Genomic DNA, 27,355 nt, shown 5'->3' with positions numbered 1-27,355 from the left:
ATACTTGGAGCACCAGATCTTCTTTAACTGAATGAAGGCAGCCATTGCTTTGACGATTCTTGTCTTGACATCTGCGTCTGTGCTGGCCTGCTTATCTATGACACATGAAGGCCGTAACCTCTTCCAGTGCATCGCCTGCAAAATTGACTGCAGTTGTGCTGGCCGTGTTAGCCTTCAGGACCTTGGTTTTTCCCCAGTGGATGTAATCCGGCAGACAATTATTTGCCACAGTTGCTGAGTAGCCCATTTGCTACACCCAAAATAAGGCCCAGAGTCGGCACCGCAGGATGACTTGAATTCATTGTTTTGTATTGTAATTGCATTTAATATAGTGCCTACTACACCTGACGAGGCTCAGGGCAGCGCGCTATTCGGGAAACCCAAGGTTAATAGCTAGTCATTAAAGTCCCAACTAAAAGAAAGCCTCTATGCCTGTATTGGAATTATCTTACTAAAATATTGGCAGTTCGCCATAAACCTTGTAGCTGTAATGGAGGCATGATTCCCTTCAAGTAGGTTGGCAGTAGGGATACTAATTCTGAGTTCTTATGTATTTCCATCCACAGAACAGACTTTACAGTGTTATCAGCACAGAAACACAGAGAACAACAGTAGCTCCAATGTTGTGACAGTAGTTTAAGAGCGGACACCTTGTGTGAATTCTAGCAGCAGTTGGTATTGAGAGCTAGATTGCAGAAGGCCAAAAAACATTCTAAATGCGATAAATTAGATTTTGTCCAGCCATTTCGCCAGCATTTCAGAAACAAACGATTGGCATGTCCTTAAATGAGAAATGACAGCTTAACATGCAATATCTGAGAAGAGCTTCAAGCCGGTCCCGGGGCCTGACCGACTATTGGTCCTGAGTAACTGGGTTAAGTACTAACCCTTCAGCACTTGGCTCTCAGCAGGATGCCGTCTGCAGCCTGACGCGTTTCAGAGCCCTTCGCTCTTTCCTCAGAGGCTCAGCATTACCTTGTGCTATGACACACCCACTTGTTAAAGGCCCTCCAATGGGCTCCTCGAATGAGTAAGGCGCACAGTCTTATGGACTATGTAGTACGTGTCCTTAAATTAAGAATCCTGAATGGCTGCACTTTGAATATGACATTTAACAAGTGGGTGTGTCATAGCACAAGGTAATGCCGAGCCTCTGAGGAAGGAGTGAAGGGCTATGAAAAGCGTCAGGCTGCAGACGGCATCCTGCTGTGTTCAAGATTGGCTTGCTGAGCAAGTTTTTACCTGAATAAATTGCTTTCAACAGCGAGTCTCCTTCTGAGTGCGTCTCTAACTGGGGACAGTTTGGAGCTTTGATATTTCGCGGCAGTCCCACCGCGAGAGATGCACCACCCCGTGAGGACTGGGGGCACGCGCTTGACATACAGACAAGCGCGTATGTGGAGAGGAGACTAAGGATATATGATTGAGCAGCACACCGAGGTCCATATAGGACCTATATTTGGACACTGTGATATTCAAAGTACATCCATTCAGGATTCTAAATTAAGGACACATACTACATAGTCCATAAGACTGTGCGCCTTACTCATTCGAGGAGCCCATTGGAGGGCATTTAACAAGTGGGTGTGCCCTAGCCCAAGGTAATGCCGAGCCTCTGAGGAAAGAGCGAAGGGCTCTGAAACGCGTCAGGCTGCAGACGGCATCCTGCTGTGTTCAAGATTGGCGTGCTGAGCAAGTTTTTACCTGAATAAATGCTTTCAACAGCGAGTCTCCTTCTGAGTGCGTCTCTAACTGGGGACAGTTTGGAGCTTTGATATTTCGCGGCAGTCCCGCCGCAAAAGATGCACCACCCCTTGAGGACTGGGGGCCACGCGCTTGACATACAGACAAGCGCGTATGTGGAGAGGGGACTAAGGATATATGATTGAGCAGCACACCGAGGTCCATTTAGGACCTTTATTTGGACACTGTGATATTCAAAGTGCATCCATTCAGGATTCTAAATTAAGGACACATACTACATAGTCCATAAGACTGTGCACCTTACTCATTCGAAGAGCACATTGGAGGACATTTAACAAGTGGGTGTGTCATAGCACAAGGTAATGCTGAGCCTCTGAGGAAAGAGCGAAGGGCCCTGAAACGCGTCAGGCTGCAGACGGCATCCTGCTGTGTTCAAGATTGACGTGCTGAGCAAGTTTTTACCTGAATAAATGCTTTCAACAGCGAGTCTCCTTCTGAGGACAGTTTGGAGCTTTGAGGTGTGCTGGTTTACTTAAACCAGCCTACGACCCGGCGGACCTACCTTGAGGAGGTTAGAGCGTATGCAGGGACCCAGGGAGGTCCGAGAACTATCAGTAACTCTGGGGACAGCGCGCCTTGCTCTGCAGCACACCTATGCCATACGGAGTTTACATCATAAGTCCCCCCACACAGCACCTGCCCAGGGAAGATGGTTTCTGGGAGCTGTAGGAACTACCGACCTACAGTTGGTGAGCGATCACATGATTGGGGAGGTGTGTCCTTTCAACTACAGGAGGACGGCAGAACTATTTAAAAGCAGAGGCGTGGTGATGTTTTCAGAGCAGCAGAGGCATCTGAGGAAGGCAATCATGCCGAAATATATTATGCCTACACTGCTGTCCAATTAAAGGCCTGTTCCTGTATTCCCTGTGTGGCCCCTTCCTTCTGTTCGCTGGAGGTTGTTTTGGATCTAGTCGCGTCAGCCAGAGACGCGTTAAGGGGCCCCTCTCTGTCAAGTTGGCTGAGGCATTACTGGCGCTCTGCGTTGCAGCTTGTTTTTTGCCCGAGGTATCAGATTGCTCCAGCCCACCTCCCTTGTGTGGGTCAGGCATTGGGACGCTGCCAGCTGGCAGCTCGTGACTTCACGAGGTGTGCTGGTTTACTTAAACCAGCCTACGACCCGGCGGACCTACCTTGAGGAGGTTAGAGCGTATGCAGGGACCCAGGGAGGTCCGAGAACTATCAGTAACTCTGGGGACAGCGCGCCTTGCTCTGCAGCACACCTATGCCATACGGAGTTTACATTATAAGTCCCCCCACGCAGCACCTGCCCAGGGAAGATGGTTTATGGGAGCTGTAGGAACTACTGACCTACAGCTGGTGGGCGATCACATGATTGGGGAGGTGTGTCCTTTCAACTACAGGAAGACGGCAGAACTATTTAAAGGCGTGGTGATGTTTTCAGAGCAGCAGAGGCATCTGAGGAAGGCAATCATGCCAAAATATATTATGCCTACACTGCTGTCCAATTAAAGGCCTGTTCCTGTATTCCCTGTGTGGCCCCCTCCTTCTGTTCGCTGGAGGTTGTTTTGGATATATATATAGATATATATATATATATATTCACTGAAAAAACCATAGGTTTCAGGGGCGTTATAGTTAGCTGGACATTTCCCTCGTACAAAACCCTAGAAATTCCCCTGTTATAGTTAGTTCAGCTAACTATAACTCGCGCCCCCGCAATGCACTGCTGATGACGTCACATATTACATCACTCATGACATGGTCAGTGACATCATTGATTACATCACTGATGATATCTGAAATTACATCACTGATGACATCACTGATGACATCATCCAGTGTGTTTTTCTGAAAAGTTTAAATATGTTTTATATATTTATAGTGAAAGGCCTATGGAAGAATGAGTGGGTGTATAAGTGTGTGAATGGGAGATTTTCTAGGTGCGTAACTGACTCTATAAGTGAGTCATTAAATGTATCTTACTGCAGACTAGTGACTAAACTGTGTGAATGTCTGTATGTGACTGTGTGTTGGTGTATAAGTGGCTGCATGGTTTTGTGAATAGCTATATGAGTGTCTATATGGGTTATTGATTGGTTGTCTGAGTGTTTGTGTGGGTAGGGTGTGTGTGACTCTGTGCATAGATGTGTGAGAGGGTGATTCAGTGGGTGCATGGTTTTAAGAGTGCAATTGTGATGGACTGTATGGTTGGGTGAGTGTATGTATGGGTGTGTTAGTGATTGAATGTGTAGCTCAGTTGTACATGTGTCAGTAACTACATATGTGAAACGCAGTGTATATGTGTGTAAGAGTATATAACTATCTATATGTGAGAGTGTGTGATTTTGTGAGTGGCTGTATGCGCCATAGTGCAAGGATATCTGTGTCATGTGCTGTTTGTTTTTGTGCAGGAAGACACAGAATTTGTTAGTATTTTTATGAGTAAGTGAACTTGAGTGTGTTTAACTGTATAGGTGAGTAAATTGGACTGTGATTAATTATTTGCATGACTGACTAGATGTGTCAGTACCTCAATGGATGGTTGGCGGTGTGTGAGTGTCTATATAGGTGTATAAATGCAGTGACTGTAAGTATGAGTGACTGTACAGGTGAGTGAGTGGACATGTATGTAGACCTAAAAGTCAATGAGTGGGTGTGTAGTTATTGGTATTGGAGTATCTATGGTTGTCAAAATGACCGTTTGAAATTTTGAGTCGGTGTATCAAAGGTTATATTAGGGTGTGAGAAGATGCACTAATTTATCACATGGAGGATGTCATCAGTGATGTAATCAGTGATGTCATTTGAGATGTCATCAGTGATGTCATCAGTGATGTCACTGACCATGTCATGAGTGATGTAATATGTGACGTCATCAGCAGTGCATTGCGGGGGCGCGAGTTATAGTTAGCTGAACTAACTATAACAGGGGAATTTCTAGGGTTTTGTACGAGGGAAATGTCCGCCTAACTATAACGCCCCTGAAACCTATGGTTTTTTTCAGTGAATTTCTAAGGTTTTTTAAATGCTAATTCCTAACTGTAACGTGCCTGAAACCTATGGTTTTTTCAGTGAATTTCAAAGGTTTTTTAAATGCCAATTCCTAACTATAACGTGCATGAAACCTATGGTTTTTTCAGTGAATTTCAAAGGTTTTTTAAATGCTAATTCCTATCTATAGCTTATCTCTGAAGATATCATGTTTAATGATTTTGATTGGATTTCTATATTTTTCAAATTCAGCGTGTCAATTTCATTAATTACATTTTTTTAAAAATACTTTTTTATCAACAGTTTTTAAACGTATTTTTTCAATTAATTCTTTTAAAAATTAAAAAATATTATTTGAACTTAATGGGTTTTTCAAACATATGTTTTTACATTTTTCAAAATATTTTTTTAACTATATGTGCAAATCTTTATTTTATATATTTTTTCAATGTTTTTGGATCCGCGCACCCTAAGCGCACAGTTCCCGATCCCTACGCGGTAGCATCCGCGCATGGTACGAGTTGGGTACGTGTTTAGTGCGCGATCGCAATGCGACTGGTACGCGGCTCACCAGCCTATACGTGATACGTTCGATGTACGTAACGCGACGTTTACGCGCTTCCGCGATGCGTCATCTGCGTCTATGACGCCGTAGGTGCGCGGATTCCATGAAATATTTAACATTTAATAAAACATATATATATGTATTTCATGTGAATATTAATTGAAGGCAAACTCTAAACTAGTCTTAGAACTAATATATTTTTACATCTAATCCTATAATTTTTTTTAATTCAATTTCGCGGATGCGCGCTGGGTGCCTGCTGCGTAAGCGCACGGTGCGCAGATCCCATGTGACCTGCAAAAAAAGAGATTTGATTGGTTCATTACACTTCCTGTTCTAACTACTGAAAGACCCCACCCATTTCAATCATTCTTCTTTGAGCTTCTTTGGAGAACCATCTCTTTGGAGAGAAGAAGATTTTTTAGACTAAGTTTACACTTAGCTCTAACTTTTTTCAACCAAAAATTGCTTCAGGGCAGCAGGCATCACCTGCATCACCTCATAGTTCTGAGGATGAATTTTTGCCGGAGGCACCACTCAAAAAACGTTTTTCTTCAGTGGTGTGGAAATTTTGTACTTTTCCCAAGGGGCGGAATAAGACCAATGCCACCTTGGTCACGTGCAAGAGAGTCCTATCAAGAGGGGATCCTAACAAGAAATACTCTTGCGGCACGGCAAGTATGATGAAGCACATGAGGACCCTTCATCCAAACAATCTTGCATGAGAAGAGTGCAGACGGATGAGAAACACTCATGCTCCTGCGCCATCCACCTCATCGCAGCCGAGCACATCAAGAGTGCATCCATCAGCCCAAACCTTGGACATCCGTCCTTAATTTCAATTTTTAAAAGTGCTCTGCAATAAGTGCAATGCGACTTTGTGCTATGGTGAGCAGTCGATCGATCTGATCTGCCGCTGCCAAGAAAGTCACATTTGCTAGTTTTTTGTTTGTTTTTCATTGTTCCCTGAAGTTCATTGTTTGGTTTCTCCTGTTTTTTTTTTTTGTTTTTTTTTTTTGCAGAAAAACCAAAAAAATTTAAAAATTGTTTAGAAAACCCCAAAAAAATTATAAAAGAAGAAAGAAGAAAAACAAAGTTCTTGTAAGAACTAACGTTCCTGGTTTAAAATAAGAGCTATATACTTGTTTGTTGGTGTGTGAAAGTTTAGATGAATGTATGTGTAGAACGTAATTGACTGAATGAATGCATTAATAGCATATGGTGAATGTAATAGTGCAGAATTATGAGGAAGTGCTGCAGCATCACGCAGTAACCTCTTTAACTGCAGTGTGCTGTAGTACTTCCGAAGCACAGGGATGCAACATATGTACATAAATATGTTGCAAATCTATGCGTCTCTCTGCACGGCTGCTTAAACTGCAGCCATGTGGTGACACAGGCACCCTTGCACCATAGTGCAAGGATATCTGTGTCATGTGCTGTTTGTTTTTCTGCAGGAAGACACACCTTCCTGCACAAAAACAATGAGAAAATGCATTTTTCTCCTTCAATGTATGCTTAACATTTTAGCATGCATTGAAGATATAAAAATGTGGAGAAATGAAAACAATTCTCCTTGTTGTGCTTTCCTACACCAATTTTAGAATGGTACAGCATTCACACACATATCGAGATTAATGATTTATGATAAATCTAGACATGTGTTTTGTTCTATGAGTATTCAGTGCAATCATGCACAACAACACTTATAGAACACCCTATCAACGCAAAGTGGTCTGCATGATGAGGTTGTATTTACATGGAGTATAAAAAGTGCACAGAGTGCCTTTTCCTCTCTTTCTAAATATGAAACAGTATCTTACACAATAAAGTTACAAACAGTGACATATTTCCGTTTTTAAAAAATTCCTTGCGAATGATAAAAGTAAGCACAGAGTTTTGTCTGCAAACATGTTCAAAGAAGAATGATTGAAATGATTGTAGTCCTTCAACAGCTAAAAAGGTGAAATATTATGAACCCCTCAAATCTCTTTTTTTGCAGGTCACATGATATCTGATTATGGTCAGATTTCAAAACTACATAAACAGAGTGTTTTTAGAAACGTGTTTCAACTTTGTAGCTTCTTGCAGGCCTCTTCATTGTGCATATTGAGACTTAGTTAAACTTACCTTCACAGTAATATGAATAAAAAATGGTATACATTTTTTTCTGTTTTTCATTCAAATATAAATTCTTAAAAATTGCTTATTTTAAAATTTGTATCTGTGAAAGAAAAGAAAAAAAAAAGATAACATATAATAATAATTTTTTTACAACACAACATAATTTCCACAAAGTAATTTGTTTGCCTTTTTTGCTGTTCTCAGAATATATTGAATTTTACTAGAAATAGTGATTTCAATGGTACTCATCACTTAACAGCGGGCAAAAAAAAAACAATCAGAAGGATTGTTAAAAAAAAACAACATACTATTGTCAGTAAAATACCAGAAAATGCAAATCATACATATGTGAAATGCTTACAGATTACAAAATTTTATAACTTTAACTTATAAAAACTGTAAATGTTGCCGCATTAAAATAATCACCGAATAAATGACCACCAAAAAGTCCATAATTCAAAAATATACCTTTCCTTGAGGCCAAATGGTATTTTTGCACTTCTTCTTTATGTAAATTGTCCAATGTAAAATAATAATAAATTCCTCAGAGAGTGAATTATCTTCCTAAAACTTTGGCTTTAAAAATATTAGGTAGGAATTTGGTAATTCACTAGGCAAACGTTGTTTGAAAACCAACTGGGCATCATTACAAAGTGTCCAGCCTTTGTCACATTTTAGATAGGCAGTGTAATGTCCAGATGTGGTGGAAGGACCATCATGGAAAATTATTGCAATTGCTACAAAAGTCCTTCCTGATATTGATAGTTGTGCTGCTACAAATTGTTTTATTAAAGTATCCAATTTTCTTCCATCAGCTGTACAACGTTGCATCATTAAAATTATGTATTTTCCATATTTTGTTAAGAATAATGTGGATAACATTTCTGATTTACATTGGCTACACTCCATGTTTTGAATTGCACCTTTCAATAATTTATTGAAAGACACTGATTTACAGTCTGGTAATGTTAAATACAGAAATCTCTCAGTGTCTACATTGGTGCTACATGTATACATGCAATTTTCACAATAATGTTCCCATTTGTAAGAAAGGCCAAAAATATTTTCTATTTCTACACCTTCATTGTCAAAAATGGTAAGCATATACATTAAAAATTCCTGAGCATCTTGTTGGATATTTTGTGTAAATTGTGTAGAACCAGAAAACACATCCAAAAGACTACGAACATCTGAAACAGATTGTATATTACTTCTATCTGTTGTCAATTTTCCATAAACAGAATGCAACAGAGAACAAAATCTTTTTTCCCGATTCTGCATAATTTGTGCTTGCAAACCTTCCAGATAAAAACCAACATTGACCACTACATTAGCATAGCAGTTGACACCAGAACTATTTTCAAACTGATAACCAACAATCTCTTCGACAGTGTCCAATTTCTTTTTACCTGCAATCACAACATTATCTTGTTCTTTTCTTTTCTTGATACCTTCAGAACAGATATTCTCTAACCTTCTTTTTCGACCAACCATACGCTTTTCAAATACAGGATATTGACCTACATTTGGAGCATACACCCTTCTTAACCTATTATACTCTTTTACACAGTTTGCATCTGCAGTAACCTTTGTCTCATCAAAATCAATCAAAAACAAACCAGATAATGTTCTGACTCGCGACAAAGCAACATATGCCATGCCCTCTTTAAATACAGTAGATCCAATGTTCACCAATGCACTGTCTACACTTAATCCTTGAGATTTATGAATAGTCACTGCATATGCCAGAGAAAATGGAAATTGTTTCCTACGGACATATATATCTTTAACAAGCAAAAAACGAACTGAACAACGACCAATTTCTTTAACTTCATCAATTTGATCAAATTTAATTTTTTAAAATTCAATTCCTTCTTTTTTCTGATAATTCACAAAATCCACCACTTTGCCCATTGCACCATTAACTAAACTTTTCTCTACATCCAAATTACGCCTTAAAATTACAGTTTACATACGCATACAGTGTCTTTTCCAAACCAGCAGTTTTAGATATTTTTTTTTCTAAACAATCTAGTTTTGATCTCAACTTACCCGTCAAAATAATAGTGATTCCTTCAGGTAGTATTTTATCGATGGCTTCCAATTTTACAATTTCTTCATTTTACAATTTTAATAATTCTTCGTTGAATATTGAACACTCACGCAGTGTCGGCATTAAGCAAATCACTGACTTATTTTTAGCAATTTCCACGTACACTTTTGCAGGAACTGCATTTTCATTTGGAAAGACATTGCAAAGTAATTGACTCTCCAAAGCTTCTTTCCCTTTTTTTGAAAGAATTCCAATTCTTATATCTTGAAGAATACTTCCATATTCAGCGTCATTTGCCTGTCGCATATTTGTTTTCAGTTCTTTGTATTCAAAATTACTCCAAATGTTCTCATTACCAACACTGCCAAGAGACTTTCTGGTATCTTCATGGGCAAGTGTTTTAAATACCGGTTGTCCTTTTACCGGTGTCAGTTGCAGTAGATCTCCAAAAACTATGACGTGTTTTCCTCCAAATAACACATCATACTCTGTTTTAAGAATTTGCTGCATTCTTAAATGCACAAAGGCAAGCATCAAGTTTGAAACCATGCTCACCTCATCAATAATGAGAAGTTTCATTTTCTTCAGCACTCTTGAAACTTCATAACAAGCTTCTCCAGATAGCTTGTGGTATTCCAATTTGTTCTCATGCTCTACTGGCAGCATTAGCAAACGATGTAAAGTAATTCCTTTAATGTTATGTGCTGCCAACCCAGTTGGAGCAGTGACAACACAAGACAAATGCGACTCAGTTGTTTTTTGCAGATAACTTGTAATTACTTTAATTAAGAAACTCTTTCCTGTTCCAGCTTGACCACTCACATACATTCGGATAGGTTGAAATGATGTACATGAGCACACTCTCTTTTCATGAAGTAATCCATGGTCAATCTGCTCTTTCACTTGCTGATATATTTGTTTCTGTTCAACATTTAGTTGCTCCTCTTCCAAGTTTCCTAACTGTATTGCATCTTCTTGTGCTTGATACATTGCTGTTTCCACCTAATTCATTGCAATCGCTGCTTCATTTTCAACAATTGGTTGTCCTAGTGGATCTTGACTCAGTGCAGCAGAACTTTGACTGTCTTGAGAACTGTCTATAGCAATCTCAGCTGCAATTGTAGCTTCTTGATCAATTTCATCATTCAACATTTTGACATAATTTGCGAAAGCACTGCATTGTATGCTATCTTTACAAGCATTAAATGAATCTTCATAGCTGGAAAAATCTCCAACTAATTCCAGTTCAGAACGCCATGGTTTGAACATTTGCAAAAGGGCTAAATAGTAAAATTCCCTTTTGTCACCAGTGTCGCAACTCAGTTTTCTGTGATTAATTAAATTTCCTTTCCTTTGTTTCACCAGACATCCTTCAGAACCAATCACTCCATATTTTCCATCGTTGATGTTCTCTGTAATATTCGGTTTAAAAGTGTAGTTTTGAAGCACTTCATAGAGACACATGTTCTCAAGATGATGACTTCTCTTTGGATAGTATGGTGCCGATTCCGATCCGTTAAAAATATTCCCCGTACGAATCGTATCCGTATTTTTTTACGTACGAATCGTACAAGTCCCGTACAAACTGGCAAGTACGATTCGTATGTCAAAAAATCCATACGAATCGCATTGGGAAAATTCCCAGACACGTCCTCGGGTCAGAAAAAGTGTCCGACACGTCCCCGAACAGTTTTACGTGCGAATCGGGAAACTGAAGTCCGAGCGCGCAAGTACGATCCGTCCCGTCCGTCCGAATGCACAACCGTATGGAAAAAACACAGTACGGAGCGAACTCCCATAGCAACCATGGAGACGTCCAAACATGTGCCCGCATACGTGCCGAACACCCCCCCAGCCCACCCCCCCATGTACGCGCCGTACCCCCACCCCCGTAGGCACGGAGCGTACCCCCACCCCCCCGTATGTACGGTGCGTACCCCTCCTATGTGCAGTGCGTACCCCCACCCCCCGTATGTATGGTGCATACCCCCACCCCCGTATGTACGGTGCGTACCCCCCATATGTACAGTGCGTACCCCCACCCCCCGTATGTACGGTGCGTACCCCCACCCCCCGTATGTACGGTGCGTAGCCCTCGTATGTACGGTGCGTACCCCCACCCCCCGTATGTACGGTGCATACCCCCACCCCCCCATATGTACGGTGCGTACCCCCCGTATGTACGGTGCGTAGCCCTCGTATGTATGGTGCATACCCCCACCCCCCGGTATGTATGGTGCATACCCCTCATATGTACAGTGCGTACCCCCACCCCCGTATGTACGGTGCGTACCCCCACCCCCCGTATGTATGGTGCGTACCCCCACCCCCCGTATGTACGGTGCGTACCCCCAGCGCATAGCGCTGGGGGTACGCACCACACATACGGGGGGTGGGGGTACGCACCGTACATACGGGGGGTGGGGATACGCACCGTACATACGGGGCGTGGGGGTACGGTGCGGACGTGTAGGGATGGGGGTACGGTGCGTACCGGGCCCCTTTTTCGCCGTGCATCGTGGCGTACTTAGCTTTTCCGGCACTTTTTGGGTCCCGTAAAAATATTGCCGTGCGAAGTGCTGTGGGTAAGAATCGTACTTGCTGGTCCGTAAAACGATGCCTGACTCCGTACGAATGTCGTGTACGCGGTGTCCTGGATCGGAATTGTGGGTATATTTTAGCCGGTAGGTGTTTTTTACGATTCGTACGGAAATGGTGTTTCTGTACAAATCGTACTTGCGGGTTTGTAAGGTGGGTTTCCCGGGTACGAGTCGGACGGAGAAAACGCTCCGTCCGACGATTCGTACCCGGTTTTTCCAGGATCGGAATCGGCCCCTATGTGTCCAAAATATTGGTTTTCAAAATATCTGTACTTTCAGGGTCATTTCTGCTAAATATTCAATTTGTTGAACAGATTTCAGTACCCGATTTCGCATTCCTGCAAGACCTAGACTCACCCAAATGATTCTTCTACTTTTGGAATATAGACTTGCAGATGATAACCGATCTGAACATTCATATGCTCCAATTTCACGATGCTATAACATCTTCAAACTGAAACTGTAAAATTTCTTACTTAGAGTCTTCTCGTGAGAAATCTCTTCCCACATTTCTTTCAATTCAGTCTTTTCTGATTTAGTAATGTAAGACGTTACATATCGAGCAACAGCAATGGATTTGTCCGCAACATACTGAATATCCATGTTAGCGTTCCACATGGATAAAATAACTGGATTGTAGTCATTTATATATTTTGATTCTTCGCTTCTTTTTAAGTTGTAGGTGTCTTTCTTGTGATGGTATGTCGTACAGCTGACATAAAACTGTTCACTCTTCCTTTGGCTAATACAGGACGTGGAAATCCAAAACGACATTTGGTATTGAACTTATCCTTTCGTCAACAGTATTTTCCACCCCTGTGGCTTTGAAATCGTAAGACTTGTTGTTTTAAGTTTTTCTCTTCTCTGCTATTTGGAAGAGCACATGTAGCATAATTTTCAATGAAAGACAAAACAGTTTCATCTGAATCTGTTCCAAATTTGGGGGCGTCCTTGACCCATAACAACATATGTATGTGTGGAGCCCCTCTTGCTTTCTCCAAAAGAAATCCACAACTTCTCCAAGAGGAGTATTCTTTTATTGCAGATGAAAGACAGCATAGCTTCAAAACTATGATTGAAATATCTGCATACATTGACAGGATCCAAAGAGCACAATTCTCCAGATGTCTTGTATTCAATATTTTTTATATTGGAATTTGCCTCTCGAAGAAATTCAAGTAAATTATCCCAAGCATACTCAGCACAGCTTAGTGTAACAAACCATGTAGGAGTTCCCAAGTTCCGTAGCATACATTTCAGTTCTCCATGTTGACGGTACCAATATTCATTAGTCCCACGCTGACATGCCATCAGATTAATCAACTGAGATTCTAAATGATCATCTCTCTGATGCACTTTATCCATAAAATCCTTTGCAGTTACATTTTGCAGATGCATTCCAGTTTTTAAAATGTGATTTACTGCATATGAAAGTCCAGACAAGTCACTTTCAAACAGAAGATGAAACATATAAGGGATACATTGTCGAAATCTTGGATCTTCTGCATATAATCTTGTTGTCCGATATTCAGATGCAGGAATCTGCACAGGACGTTCATCATATCGTTCACCTTTTCCTGCTGGAAACAACTGCGGGAAACAACGAGCTTCCAAGCTCTCTTCCCATACACTCATGGGACTTCCTGTTGCTTTTTTCATTTGAAACAACTCAATTGTATTCCCCATCACCTCTTTGGAATGAAGTGGATGTACACTGTAATGTTCATAGATCTCTTCACATCTGGACATGTCCACTTTTTCAATTTGTCCACTTAATGTTTCACTATCTTCTGCTAAATCTATTTCTTCTTCTCCAACAAACACATTTCTATAGTACTCATTATTTTTTAACAGATACAATGATGCCTTTTGCACTTTTCTAACATCCACTAACTCTTGACAGATTTTCTTATTCTTAGTAGGAACACCATTAACTAGAATGACTAGTGGCTCATTTTCTGCATGATCTACACCAATAGTTTCAACATTTTTCCTTAAATCTAATGGTAAATACACAACTCTTCCTTTCAATCCTCTTTGCAACTCTGATGGAGGTAATTTACTTGTTTTGGGCTCCATATGAACAATAGCCTGAAACGGGTGAACACATTGTATCAGAATAGACTCGTACGTATTTAAATCTATCAGCTCTGGAGGAATAGCAACCAACTCTAGATTATTATGAACAGCTCTAGCAGGCATTTTATTCTCATCAAATTTATTATAACAATATTTGCAAATACGCTGCTCACATCCCAAATCAAAACAATCCTCTACCAACAAATAAGTTGCAAATTCCATCCACGTATCATTATCTTCTATTTCACTTTTTAAATACAGATTGACACCCCTAGTCTGATTTTTATAGTGACTTCGCCGACAACAAATACAAGAAACATTTGGTCTTTCACCTGAAATTACCTTAAACTTTGTGATTACATCCTCAAATTTTTCTGTAATTACAGGTTCTACATTGTCTTCAACATTTTGTTCTACTAATGTGTCAGTTTCTTCACTCTCTTGCTGAGGCCCAAAGTAACAAAACTCAATATCCTCACAGACCTGCTTCACATCTGAAACTGACCCACGTAAAAGAGCACTGTTCAACTCACTTAACTTTAGTGCTGGACTTTTTGCATAATACAACCTTCTCACTAACTTCCGCATTTGAGTATGATGTACTGCCAGCATTCTGAAATGGTGAAAAACACTTTGACAAACTTTCCTAGAAAGAAAAGCCAGAGAATGACCTTGCAAACCAGTATGTTTTCTCACTCTGCAAGGGTCTAGTCCTTGCAACAGCTTAATCTTTTGTTTTACACTTTTTTTTAGTATAGACTCGTAAAAAACTACATAATTTTTCAATAGATTCCTGTCGTACACTACAAACACTACTGCAATCCCAAGTGTACACAGGGTTTTTAGCACGTCTCCCTAAAACTTCATAAGCTATCACTTCTTCTGCATTTCTTTCAACCATTTTCTCTTTCTCCATTGGACAACCATCACTAACCTCATAACCTCTACCACTGGTGTCAACTGCATACAATAATTTTTCACTTAGTGAATAACTCTCTTCATTAAAAAAAGGCTCTGAACTAGAACTGTGTTTCCATTCTCCCAAAAAAAATCACAATTTTTTTTTTATTAATAACTCTTTTCCTCCTACTTTTGGCCTTCATTACATATATTGGTTTATCTAGTGATCGAATTCTGTTTAACACTAAAATAAACAGCTTCCTTTTTACTTCAAAAGCCTTTTCCACAATGCTTTCAATATGCTTCTTCTTTTTATAAAATAAAGCTCTCTTTTTATATTTCTTCACATCTTTCAGCAAATTATGCACTACTCTCTTGTAAAACATTTTTTTGCGTAATTCCTTATACTGATTTTGTCTTCTTTTACCATACTTTATCTCCTTTGACTGAACATTTGCTTTTTAACTTTTCCTCTTATTTTGATTTTTTTTCTTACCTAAAAAATTCTCTGAAGTTGAAGCATTATCTACATTCTGTTTGCTCCTACAAACATTTTTAATAAATTGCTTTGTGATCTTGAAAGAAGATTTTTTCCTTTTAGCCACATTATCTTGTTCATTCGATACTTGTGGTTGATGTTTCTTCAAATAATCCTCCTGTCTCTGTTCTTTTCTTTTTCTTTTTTTTTCTGGCATAATTTCTCTATTTTAACGTTGAAAAACAGTATCTGCAAAAAAGAATCAGAAATAAATGTATATTAATAACTTTCAAATTTACAGTATTCCATTACTGTACAAAAACATTTTATATAAAAACTGACTAAGAAACTATAGCCCTGAACCACAAGTGTGACGATGATTAAAACACTACATACATAGTGCATACTACTTTGAAGAAGTTCATGCCCTAAAGCCTACCTCACTAAAAGACTACATGCTAACTGACTGAATGATTACAGTACTAAAAGGAGACACACTGGGTGAGTAGCAGGGTGTTTGCTAGAAGTGTATGAATACTAACTGGGGAATTGAAGTTGTGAAAGACAACTGTGTAGCTGATTAGAGGACTGAATGCATACTGGATAGGCATTTAAAGCAGTCCATGTGCTAAGGCCTGGCTCACTGCATGACTACTTGGGTACTGACTGAATAATTAGACTACAGCAAGGAGACTGGCTGGATGAATTTATAAGTGGTAGGCTTTTCGCACAGGGAATGGATTAGTACTTGGTACTGAATGGGTCACTAGAAGAGTACAAAGGGAGTGACAGGATGTTTGCTGGACTATATGGATACTGACTCGGAAATTGAAAGTGTAAAAGACAAGTGTCTAGGTGGTTAGAAGACTGCATGCATAGTGCATATGGGTTTGAAGCAGTCCATGTGCTAAGGCCTGGCTCAGTGCATGAATACTTAGGCAGTGACTGAATCATTAGAGTACTGGAAAGACAGTGTCTTGGTGAATTTATAAGTGTTTGGGTTTTGGCACAGTGAATGGATTACTACATGCTGCTGAATGGGTCACTAGAAGACTGCAAAGGGAGTGACAGGGTGTTTCCTGGAAGTGTATAGATACTGACTAGGGAATTGAAGGTGTGAAAAACAACTGTGTAGGTGGTTAGAGAACTACATGCATACTGCATAGACATGTGAAGCAGTCTATTTGGTAATGAATGGTTCACAACATAAGTACTTAGAAACTGACTAAATCATCAGACTACTTCTAGGACAGTGCCTGGGTAAAAATTTTAAATTTACAGTTCTGGTGCAGTGAAGACAATACTACATGGTACTGCACTTTAGTGTCAAAGCATGGCTCATTGTATCAATGCATAAGCAAACACTGGCTTCTAATGCTACTAAAACTTGACAACATGACAGGTTTTAAAACACTTATCTGCCACCAAATACACAATGTTACCAAATGCTTCTCTCACAGTGGTTCCCAAATGCACACAAATTCACAGTGTGATTCTAGACCAGCACCACTATCCCTAGGAGTTTACCAAAACTCATTCACTACAGTGCAAGTGGTAAGGGAACTGCACACAATCTACATATTTCACGACTACACTTTACTGTCAATACCTGACTCATTTAATGAGAGCATAAGCCATAACTGTCTTCTAATGCTACTAAAACTTGAGAACATGACATGTTTTAAAACAGTTATCTGTCAGCAAATACACGATGTTCCCAAACGCTTCTCTCACAGTGGTTCCCAAATGTACACAGACTCACAGTGTGATTCTAGACAAGCACCACTATCCCTAGGAGTTTACCAAAACTCATTCACTATAGTGGAAGAGGTAAGGGAACTGCACACAATCTACATATTTCACGACTACACTTTACTGTCAATACATGACTCATTTAATGAAAGCATAACCCATAACTGTCTTCTAATGCTACTAAAACTTGAGAACATGACATGTTTTAAAACAGTTATCTGTCAGCAAATACACGATGTTACCAAATGCTTCTTTCACAGTGGTTCCCAAATGTACACAGACTCACAGTGTGATTCTAGACAAACACCACTATCCCTAGGAGTTTACCAAAACTCATTCACTACAGTGCAAGTGGTAAGGGAACTGCACACAATCTACATATTTCACGACTGCACTTTAGTGTCAATGCCTGACTCATTTAATCAACGCATAAGCAATGACTGGCTTCTAATGCTACTAAAACTTGACAGGATTTAAAATAGTTATTTGTCAGCAAATACACAATATACCAAATGCTTCTCTCACATTGGTTCCCAACCTTATTTACTACTAAGGAAGTGGTAAGGGAACTGCACACAATGTGCATATTTCAAAAGTGCACTTTTGTGTCAAAGCCAGACTCATTTAATCAACGCATAAGCAAAGACTGGCTTCTAATGCTACTAAAACTTGACAACATGACATGTTTTAAAAGAGTTATCTGTCAGCAAATACAAGATGTTACTAAATGCTTCTCTCACAGTGGTTCCCAAATGCACACAGGCTCTCTGTGTGATTCTAGACAAACAACACTATCCCTTGCACTATACCAAAACACATTTCTTAATCTACAAGGAGTACTACATTTTACTGCACAAACACAATTCATTTCACAAATTCATAAACAATGACTGGTTTCTAATTCTACCAAAATATAAAAACTGTATAGTTATCTGTCTACAAACACATGAAAAAAACAAATCCTTATCACAAAATGGTTTCTACATGCACACACACTGTCAATAAGATTGTAGAGAAAAAAAGTACTCCCTACACTTTAGCAGAAGAAATACATTAGTCTGATTAAAATAAAAATAGTCTACATACATCCCCTCACAATTAAATATCTCACCTTTCAAGATGTTTTGTAGATTACGAAGTATATCAGTCACACACCAGATATCAGTCACACACCAGAGTTTCTTATACAGAATCTCTGCACTGTGCACCTGTCAGCAGAACCAAAGAATGGCAAAGTTTCCCTCTCATTTTCCACACATATACATGTAAACATCAAATCACATTCCTTCCCACATAAATTCAAAAGCAAACACACATTTCTATTGGTTAAACATTTCAACCCTTTCCAAATGACATAAACTTCAACCCTTCCCCCAATCTGCCTTCTGCCCGTTACCATAGAAACAAGTCATGGAACACTGCACTGAGCACACAGGTCACAGGTTCAGCACACACAGGTGCCACTTCCGATCCGGTAAAAAAATTCCCCGTCCGACTCGTATCCGGATTTTTTTCCGTCCGAATCGTCAAAGTAGCGTACAAACTGCCAAGTACGATTCGAACGGAAAAAAGTCCATACGAATCGCATTGGGAAGATTTCCCCACACGTCCTCGGGTCGGGAAAAGTCACCGACACGTCCCCGGTCGAAAAACCCACCGTGCGGAAAAATAAAGTCCGACAGCGCAAGTACGATCCCTCCCGTCCTCCCCATTCCACAACCGTACGCAAAAAACACCGTCCGAACCGAACTCCCATAGCAACCATGGAGACATGTGCCCGCATACGCGCCGAACACCCCACCACCCCCCCGCCCGCGTATGTACGCACCCAACCCCCACCCGCGTATGTACGCACCCAACCCCCACCCGTGTATGTACGCACCAAACCCCCCCCCCCCAGCCGTGTATGTACGCACCGAACCCCCACCCGTGTATGTACGCACCAAACCCCCCCCAGCCGTGTATGTACGCACCCAACCCCCACCCGTGTATGTACGCACCAAACCCCCACCCATGTATGAACGGACCGAACCCCCCCCAGCCGTGTATGTACGCACCGAACCCCCCCCAGCCGTGTATGTACGCACCAAACCCCCACCCGTGTATGAACGGACCGAACTCCCCCCCAGCCGTGTATGTACGCACCGAACCCCCCCCAGCCGTGTATGTACGCACCGAACCCCCCCCAGCCGTGTATGTACGCACCGAACCACCACCCGTGTATGTACGCACCAAACCCCCCCCAGCCGTGTATGTACGCACCGAACCACCACCCGTGTATGTACGCACCGAACCCCCCCCCCAGCCGTGTATGTACGCACCGAACCCCCCCCACCCGTGTATGTACGCACCGAACCCCCCCCCAGCCGTGTATGTACGCACCGAACCACCACCCGTGTATGTACGCACCAAACCCCCCCAGCCGTGTATGTACGCACCGAACCACCACCCGTGTATGTACGCACCGAACCCCCCCCAGCCGTGTATGTACGCACCGAACCCCCACCCGTGTATGTACGCACCAAACCCCCCCCAGCCGTGTATGTATGCACCGAACCCCCACCCGTGTATGTACGCACCAAACCCCCCCCAGCCGTGTATGTACGCACCCAACCCCCACCCGTGTATGTACGCACCAAACCCCCCCCAGCCGTGTATGTACGCACCGAACCACCACCCGTGTATGTACGCACCAAACCCCCCCCAGCCGTGTATGTACGCACCAAACCCCCACCCGTGTATGAACGAACCAAACCCCCCCCAGCCGTGTATGTACGCACCGAACCCCCCCCAGCCGTGTATGTACGCACTGAACCCCCCCCAGCCGTGTATGTACGCACCGAACCACCACCCGTGTATGTACGCACCAAACCCCCCCCAGCCGTGTATGTACGCACCAAACCCCCACCCGTGTATGAACGGACCGAACCCCCCCCAGCCGTGTATGTACGCACCGAACCCCCCCAGCTGTGTATGTACGCACCGAACCCCCCCCAGCCGTGTATGTACGCACCGAACCACCACCCATGTATGTACGCACCAAACCCCCCCCAGCCGTGTATGTACGCACCGAACCACCACCCGTGTATGTACGCACCGAACCCCCCCCCAGCCGTGTATGTACGCACCGAACCCCCACCCGTGTATGTACGCACCAAACCCCCCCCAGCCGTGTATGTACGCACCGAACCCCCACCCGTGTATGTACGCACCAAACCCCCCCCAGCCGTGTATGTACGCACCCAACCCCCACCCGTGTATGTACGCACCAAACCCCCCCCCCAGCCGTGTATGTACGCACCGAACCACCACCCGTGTATGTACGCACCAAACCCCCCCCAGCCGTGTATGTACGCACCAAACCCCCACCCGTGTATGAACGGACCGAACCCCCCCCAGCCGTGTATGTACGCACCAAACCCCCCCCAGCCTTGTATGTACGCACCGAACCCCCCCCCAGCCGTGTATGTACGCACCGAACCACCACCCGTGTATGTACGCACCAAACCCCCCCCAGCCGTGTATGTACGCACCAAACCCCCACCCGTGTATGAACGGACCGAACCCCCCCCAGCCGTGTATGTACGCACCAAACCCCCCCCAGCCGTGTATGTACGCATCAAACCCCCCCCCAGCCGTGTATGTACGCACCGAACCACCACCCGTGTATGTACGCACCAAACCCCCCCCAGCCGTGTATGTACGCACCGAACCACCACCCGTGTATGTACGCACCAAATCCCCCCCAGCCGTGTATGTACGCACCAAACCCCCACCCGTGTATGAACGGACCAAACCCCCCCCAGCCGTGTATGTACGCACCGAACCCCCCCCCAGCCGTGTATGTACGCACCGAACCCCCCCCAGCCGTGTATGTACGCACCGAACCACCACCCGTGTATGTACGCACCAAACCCCCCCCAGCCGTGTATGTACGCACCAAACCCCCACCCGTGTATGAACGGACCGAACCCCCCCAGCCGTGTATGTACGCACCGAACCCCCCCAGCCGTGTATGTACGCACCGAACCCCCCCCAGCCGTGTATGTACGCACCGAACCACCACCCGTGTATGTACGCACCAAACCCCCCCCAGCCGTGTATGTACGCACCGAACCACCACCCGTGTATGTACGCACCGAACCCCCCCCCCAGCCGTGTATGTACGCACCGAACCCCCACCCGTGTATGTACGCACCAAACCCCCCCCAGCCGTGTATGTACGCACCGAACCCCCACCCGTGTATGTACGCACCAAACCCCCCCCCAGCCGTGTATGTACGCACCCAACCCCCACCCGTGTATGTACGCACCAAACCCCCCCCCAGCCGTGTATGTACGCACCGAACCACCACCCGTGTATGTACGCACCAAACCCCCCCCAGCCGTGTATGTACGCACCAAACCCCCACCCGTGTATGAACGGACCGAACCCCCCCCCAGCCGTGTATGTACGCACCGAACCCCCCCCAGCCGTGTATGTACGCACCGAACCCCCCCCAGCCGTGTATGTACGCACCGAACCACCACCCGTGTATGTATGCACCAAACCCCCCCCAGCCGTGTATGTACGCACCAAACCCCCACCCGTGTATGAACGGACCGAACCCCCCCCCAGCCGTGTATGTACGCACCGAACCCCCCCCAGCCGTGTATGTACGCATCGAACCCCCCCCAGCCGTGTATGTACGCACCAAACCACCACCCGTGTATGTACGCACCAAACCCCCCCCAGCCGTGTATGTACGCACCCAACCCCCACCCGTGTATGTACGCACCAAACCCCCCCAGCCGTGTATGTACGCACCGAACCACCACCCGTGTATGTACGCACCAAACCCCCCCCAGCCGTGTATGTACGCACCAAACCCCCACCCGTGTATGAACGGACCGAACCCCCCCCCCAGCCGTGTATGTACGCACCGAACCCCCCCCAGCCGTGTATGTACGCACCGAACCCCCCCCAGCCGTGTATGTACGCACCGAACCACCACCCGTGTATGTACGCACCAAACCCCCCCCAGCCGTGTATGTACGCACCAAACCCCCACCCGTGTATGAACGGACCGAACCCCCCCCAGCCGTGTATGTACGCACCGAACCCCCCCCAGCCGTGTATGTACGCACCGAACCCCCCCCAGCCGTGTATGTACGCACCGAACCACCACCCGTGTATGTACGCACCAAACCCCCCCCCCAGCCGTGTATGTACGCACCGAACCACCACCCGTGTATGTAGGGCCGTACCCACACCCCACCAGGGAATGTACGGACCGTACCCCCACCAGTGCATGTACGGACCGTACTGACGCCAAAAACACACGTACTGAACCAGGACAAACCATATTTACACAAGGAGAGGCAATTAGAGTTTCCCCACACCACCAAACATGCCCAACAACCCCACAAACATCACATACACTCACCTGCAACTGCCAAACTGCCAAACAGAGGCCCAAAACTCAATCACTCCTCATAACACACCCACACAAATTTCAAACACAGCCACACCCACAAATGGACCAATAAAAATGGACCACACACACAAACCATGAGCCTTTGCAACAGACCCACTGCTGCCAGAGCCCACAGACGACCCACACCACCATACTTGAACCTCACACTTGCATACCTTCACACAACCACCTACACAAACACCCCCTCATCACATTCACACACACACCTCCACTACCACACCCACACACCCACAACCATCCACCCCCACACCCCCACAACCATCCACACCCACACCCCCACAACCATCCACACCCACACCCCACGCCATGTCCACCACCAAGAATCCAAAGTTCATCAAGGAGGAGCTGGAGATCCTTGTCGACGAAATCCTCAGAGTCGAGCCACAGCTCTTTGGGACATTGGTCAGACAGACCAGCATATCCGAAAAAACGGCCATGTGGCAGAGGATTGTCGATTCTGTGAATGCTGTTGGGACCACCAGAAGGACCAGGCACGAGTGCCAATCCAGTTGGTACGATCTGCGGAGGACGGTCAAGAGGAAGATGACTGACAATCACAACCAGGGGAACATCACTGGAGGAGGGCCGCCCCCCAGACCGGTACAATACCATCCCTGGGAGGAGAAGGTGATGTCCACGCTGGCGGTGGAGGGACTACACGGACTGCCTGGACTCCCAGACCCTGGTGAGTACACAAACAACTCACCTCACATGGGGGGGATGCCATACACAATCAATCATGCATGCCACCCCCCCAAGCCACCACCGCACACAACAACACTCCACAAACACACACATGCCACTAGCGCCTCCATGCCCCATGCATCAATCAGGGCCATGCCAAGTCACAGGCCACACAAAACACCAACACTACACAGGATGTGGTCGATCCTGGGAGTGGGGGCATCAAAACTAACATTGAGCAACTCACAAGCACAAAACAATGCCCTCAGACCATATGGCCCAGGGCACAGCCGTACAAACTGTGTGTACCCACACAGTACTGTCTTGCCTGCAAATGGTGGCTGCCATGCAGGATGACATGGGTCTGAAGGCACAATTTGCACATTACAGCAGACAATGAAGAAGCATCGCTCTGATAGAGTCTCAGCACACACCGCCACAGCAGCAGCCTACACTCAGACACACTGCCCAATGGGTGCCCGGAGAACAGGGACTAACTCACATGAACAAGCCAATGGCCATTCAAAGACCGGCTAACTGTGTGTGCCCAGGAAGCTGGCCTGAGGTGACAGAGAGTGACAAAGAGAGGGAGGGAGAGGGGGAATGAGAGGGAAGGAGACAGAGGGGGACACAGGGAGACAGACAGAGGGAGGGAGTAGGGTGACAGAGGGAGACCGACAGAGGGAGGGAGGAGGGTGACAGAGAGAGGGAGGAAGGGAGACACAGGGAGACTAAATCACCCTTGGGTGGTGTGGCCATGTCCACTCGTCAGCCGGTGGACTGTGTGCATGCAGACCAGGTCTGGCAGTGCCTCAAACCCCCCCTTCCGTAGATGAAGACCGGTCCATGTGTCAATCTGTGCACGAGTCCATCCGTGCTGCTGGCACAGACCTAACCACACACCCAGTATACCCACCCACTGTGTCGGTAAGAACCCTGTCACAAATGCTTCAGTCCCCTACCTGCAACATCAAATTGCCTTGGCAAAACACCATTTGGCCACGTACAGTGCAACACGTAAGGCGCCTCTGCATGGCTCGCTACGCCCGCACACCACACTGCTGACTGTGTACCCAAATAGATGCATCAACTAAGATTGTGTCTCACACATGCGTAAAGCCCTGACAGCTGTGGCCAAGGGACATACCCATGCACAAGTGCACTGTGAGAGGAATGCAAGACAGATCCAACTACCCAGAGGAAGAGTGCCAAATCAGAAATGCATGAAACATGGATGCCACATGTGACACTGTTAACATTGTCTCTCTCACACACAGGTCAACGTCGAAGAACACCCCCCAACACTGGGGGGGAAGTCTCACAGGACCAGGCTCCGCGGGATGAGGACCCCACCGCCAGCGATGACTCTCACCACTCCGTGGATGACCCAGACCAACCTGGCCCCTCTGGTGTCCAACCACCTGCAGCACCTGCGTCAGGTACAACTGTGGCAACCACCACCCCCATTCCTGCCACATCCCAGGAGACGTCCAGGAGCCCTGCCCGCACACGACCACCCAGCCAGTCTGCCCAGGAGGGACACGGTCCTCCGGGCACCCAGGAGGAGGCAGGCGGCAACGCAGATGCCATCCCTCAGGGGTCCCGGAGACCCGATGCACCCACAACGGCAGGCCAGGTGCACGTGGACAGGGGTGGCGGGAGTGGAGGACGGCGGAGGCGCGAACCTGACCAGGCAGCTCAGGACCCGGTAGTGTCCCAGGTCAGCAACATCCTGGATACATACCGGCGTGACACCAGGGGCATGGACCAGATTGCGTCCACCCTCAATGACATCAAGGGGACCCTCCAGGAGATGAAGACCCTGCAGTCCCAGCAACATGCCTGTCAACTGCAACACCAAGGAAGGATGGAGGATAGACAGGCTGAGCTCGTGGCGGTGCAAACCCAAATGACCGGTGTACTCCGTCGGATTGCCGACAACATGGGCAACCCTCCCTGTGGCACCAGGCGAAGGCCATTACCAGACACAGGGAGGGATCAGGAGGAGGAGGATTCATCCGACGGAGCGTCACAGACATCGTCACGGACTGCTTCCGAGGGTCCCCGCAGGAAGGTGGGTCGTCCACGAAAAAGACTGTGAGAGTCAGCAGAACATCACCATCTCCCAGGTCACCTGGCCTGGCACCTGGCCCTCTGGCCCAATAGCAGCACATGACATTCTCTGCCACATGGACTTGCTGGTCACTGTCTGACCTATGTTGACGAAGACTGTGGCATGGACTCTGACATTTTGCTACGGCAAGGATACCAACTCCCCCAGTGAACTTTGGATTCTACACTCCCGCTGTGCACCTCTTGTCATCCCCACAAACCCGTACCCCACCACAAATAAATTAATCACACTTACAAGCTGATGCCGTGATTCTGCATTATTACAATACATGTGTGTGTCGTAAAGTAAAAGCATGCCTGATCTCAGAATTAACTCCAACCATCCAAACCGTGGGGTCGCAGTCTTGCCCAGGACACACATGGGTCCCAATGTATCATCTGATACAGACATGGAGTACCATACTCACCTGTGCTGGGCCCAACCAGCTGAGTGGTTCCCGCACAACTGTGGCTACAGACACATTCAGGGGAGCAACAGTCATGCGCAGAGGTCAGGGATCATGTGGAGTGCCCTGGCTTGCCGCTCCCAGGCATGTCTAGACATGTGTCCCTACAATGTCCTGCATGCTTGCGTCAGGCGGATGTTGAAAATGGTGGCTAGCCCGAGGTTGGATGCATGGAGATGCCAGAATGGAGTTTTGGATCACAGTGCCACATGGTTGTGTTGGGGTTGTGGGCTGCATCATGAGTGTGGCCGTGGATCGAGAAGGTCATCCTGCAGCTGGCTGTGAAACATTCCCCCCATCCCGTTTGGACGTTGATGTGGCCTGGTTGCCCGATGCAGTAGCAGAGCTGTGCAGATGCACTCCGGATATGGACAAGTATCATGGGAGTCGTAAGGCACATGTCCGTATACTGCATGGTAGGATTCGACACGGATGTTGTGGTTGCCCTGGGGGATGGTCTCTCTTGCCTTGAGGTGGATGGAACTGTGCATCTTGTGCATAATACAGTTCCCACTCCCTGACAAACCCCTAGCATCTTGTCACTCTACACATAGACACATATGCACCACCTCAGAAAACTATGCCAGACATGCCGCACGCACAGTGGCAACAGGCCACCATTGACAGGGAAGAGGCACCTTGGAGACAGAGGGACAAATTTATTAGTCATGTGTGTTGGAATGACAATGATACTCTGTCAACACATACACAGGTCATGTGGATGAACATGTGGGAGCAACACTGGCACCCCCCATTGCAACACAGATGCTGGTATTCCATTGAACTGGCACACAAGTGACGGATAACAGCTAAACACCCCCTGCTGCCACGGAGAGGCCGCTATACACCATTGAGGCCCTGATGGGGCAATCACACACCATGTCAACCCGGTGCAACCTGTATGTTTCCGAGGTCAGTGTTACACACAATGATGGCCTCATCACAATCCCCAATCCCCTGCCACATGACAGTCACCAAGTCTGACCATGGCTCCAGGTGAAGCCTGCCCCATGTCATGTTCCCCATGTAGGATCCACATGTATGTAAATGGAACACACATGAACCGGAGAAGTGCACACAGACTACAAACAATTTACACACCCAAAACGCCGTGAGGCATCCCTTACCCTAAGGAGATTTCAAAACTTGCCCGTGCATGTGACGCAGAATCAGCACATGTTGCTGTGTTCATGAGGAGTAGCAGGAGCACAACAATGCCACCAGCAGACAGCATGCCCATGGACCTGTGGAAGAGAGACACACAAGGAGTCAGCCCAAAGGAGCACATCTGCAAGCATGTACTCAACACGTATCATGTTGTCAACATGACAGGTGACAATGATGA

Source organism: Triturus cristatus, chromosome 4_1 (genome assembly GCF_964204655.1).
Source record: "Triturus cristatus chromosome 4_1, aTriCri1.1, whole genome shotgun sequence".
Taxonomy (NCBI): Eukaryota; Metazoa; Chordata; class Amphibia; order Caudata; family Salamandridae; genus Triturus; species Triturus cristatus.
Note: the sequence above shows the minus strand (reverse complement) of the source record.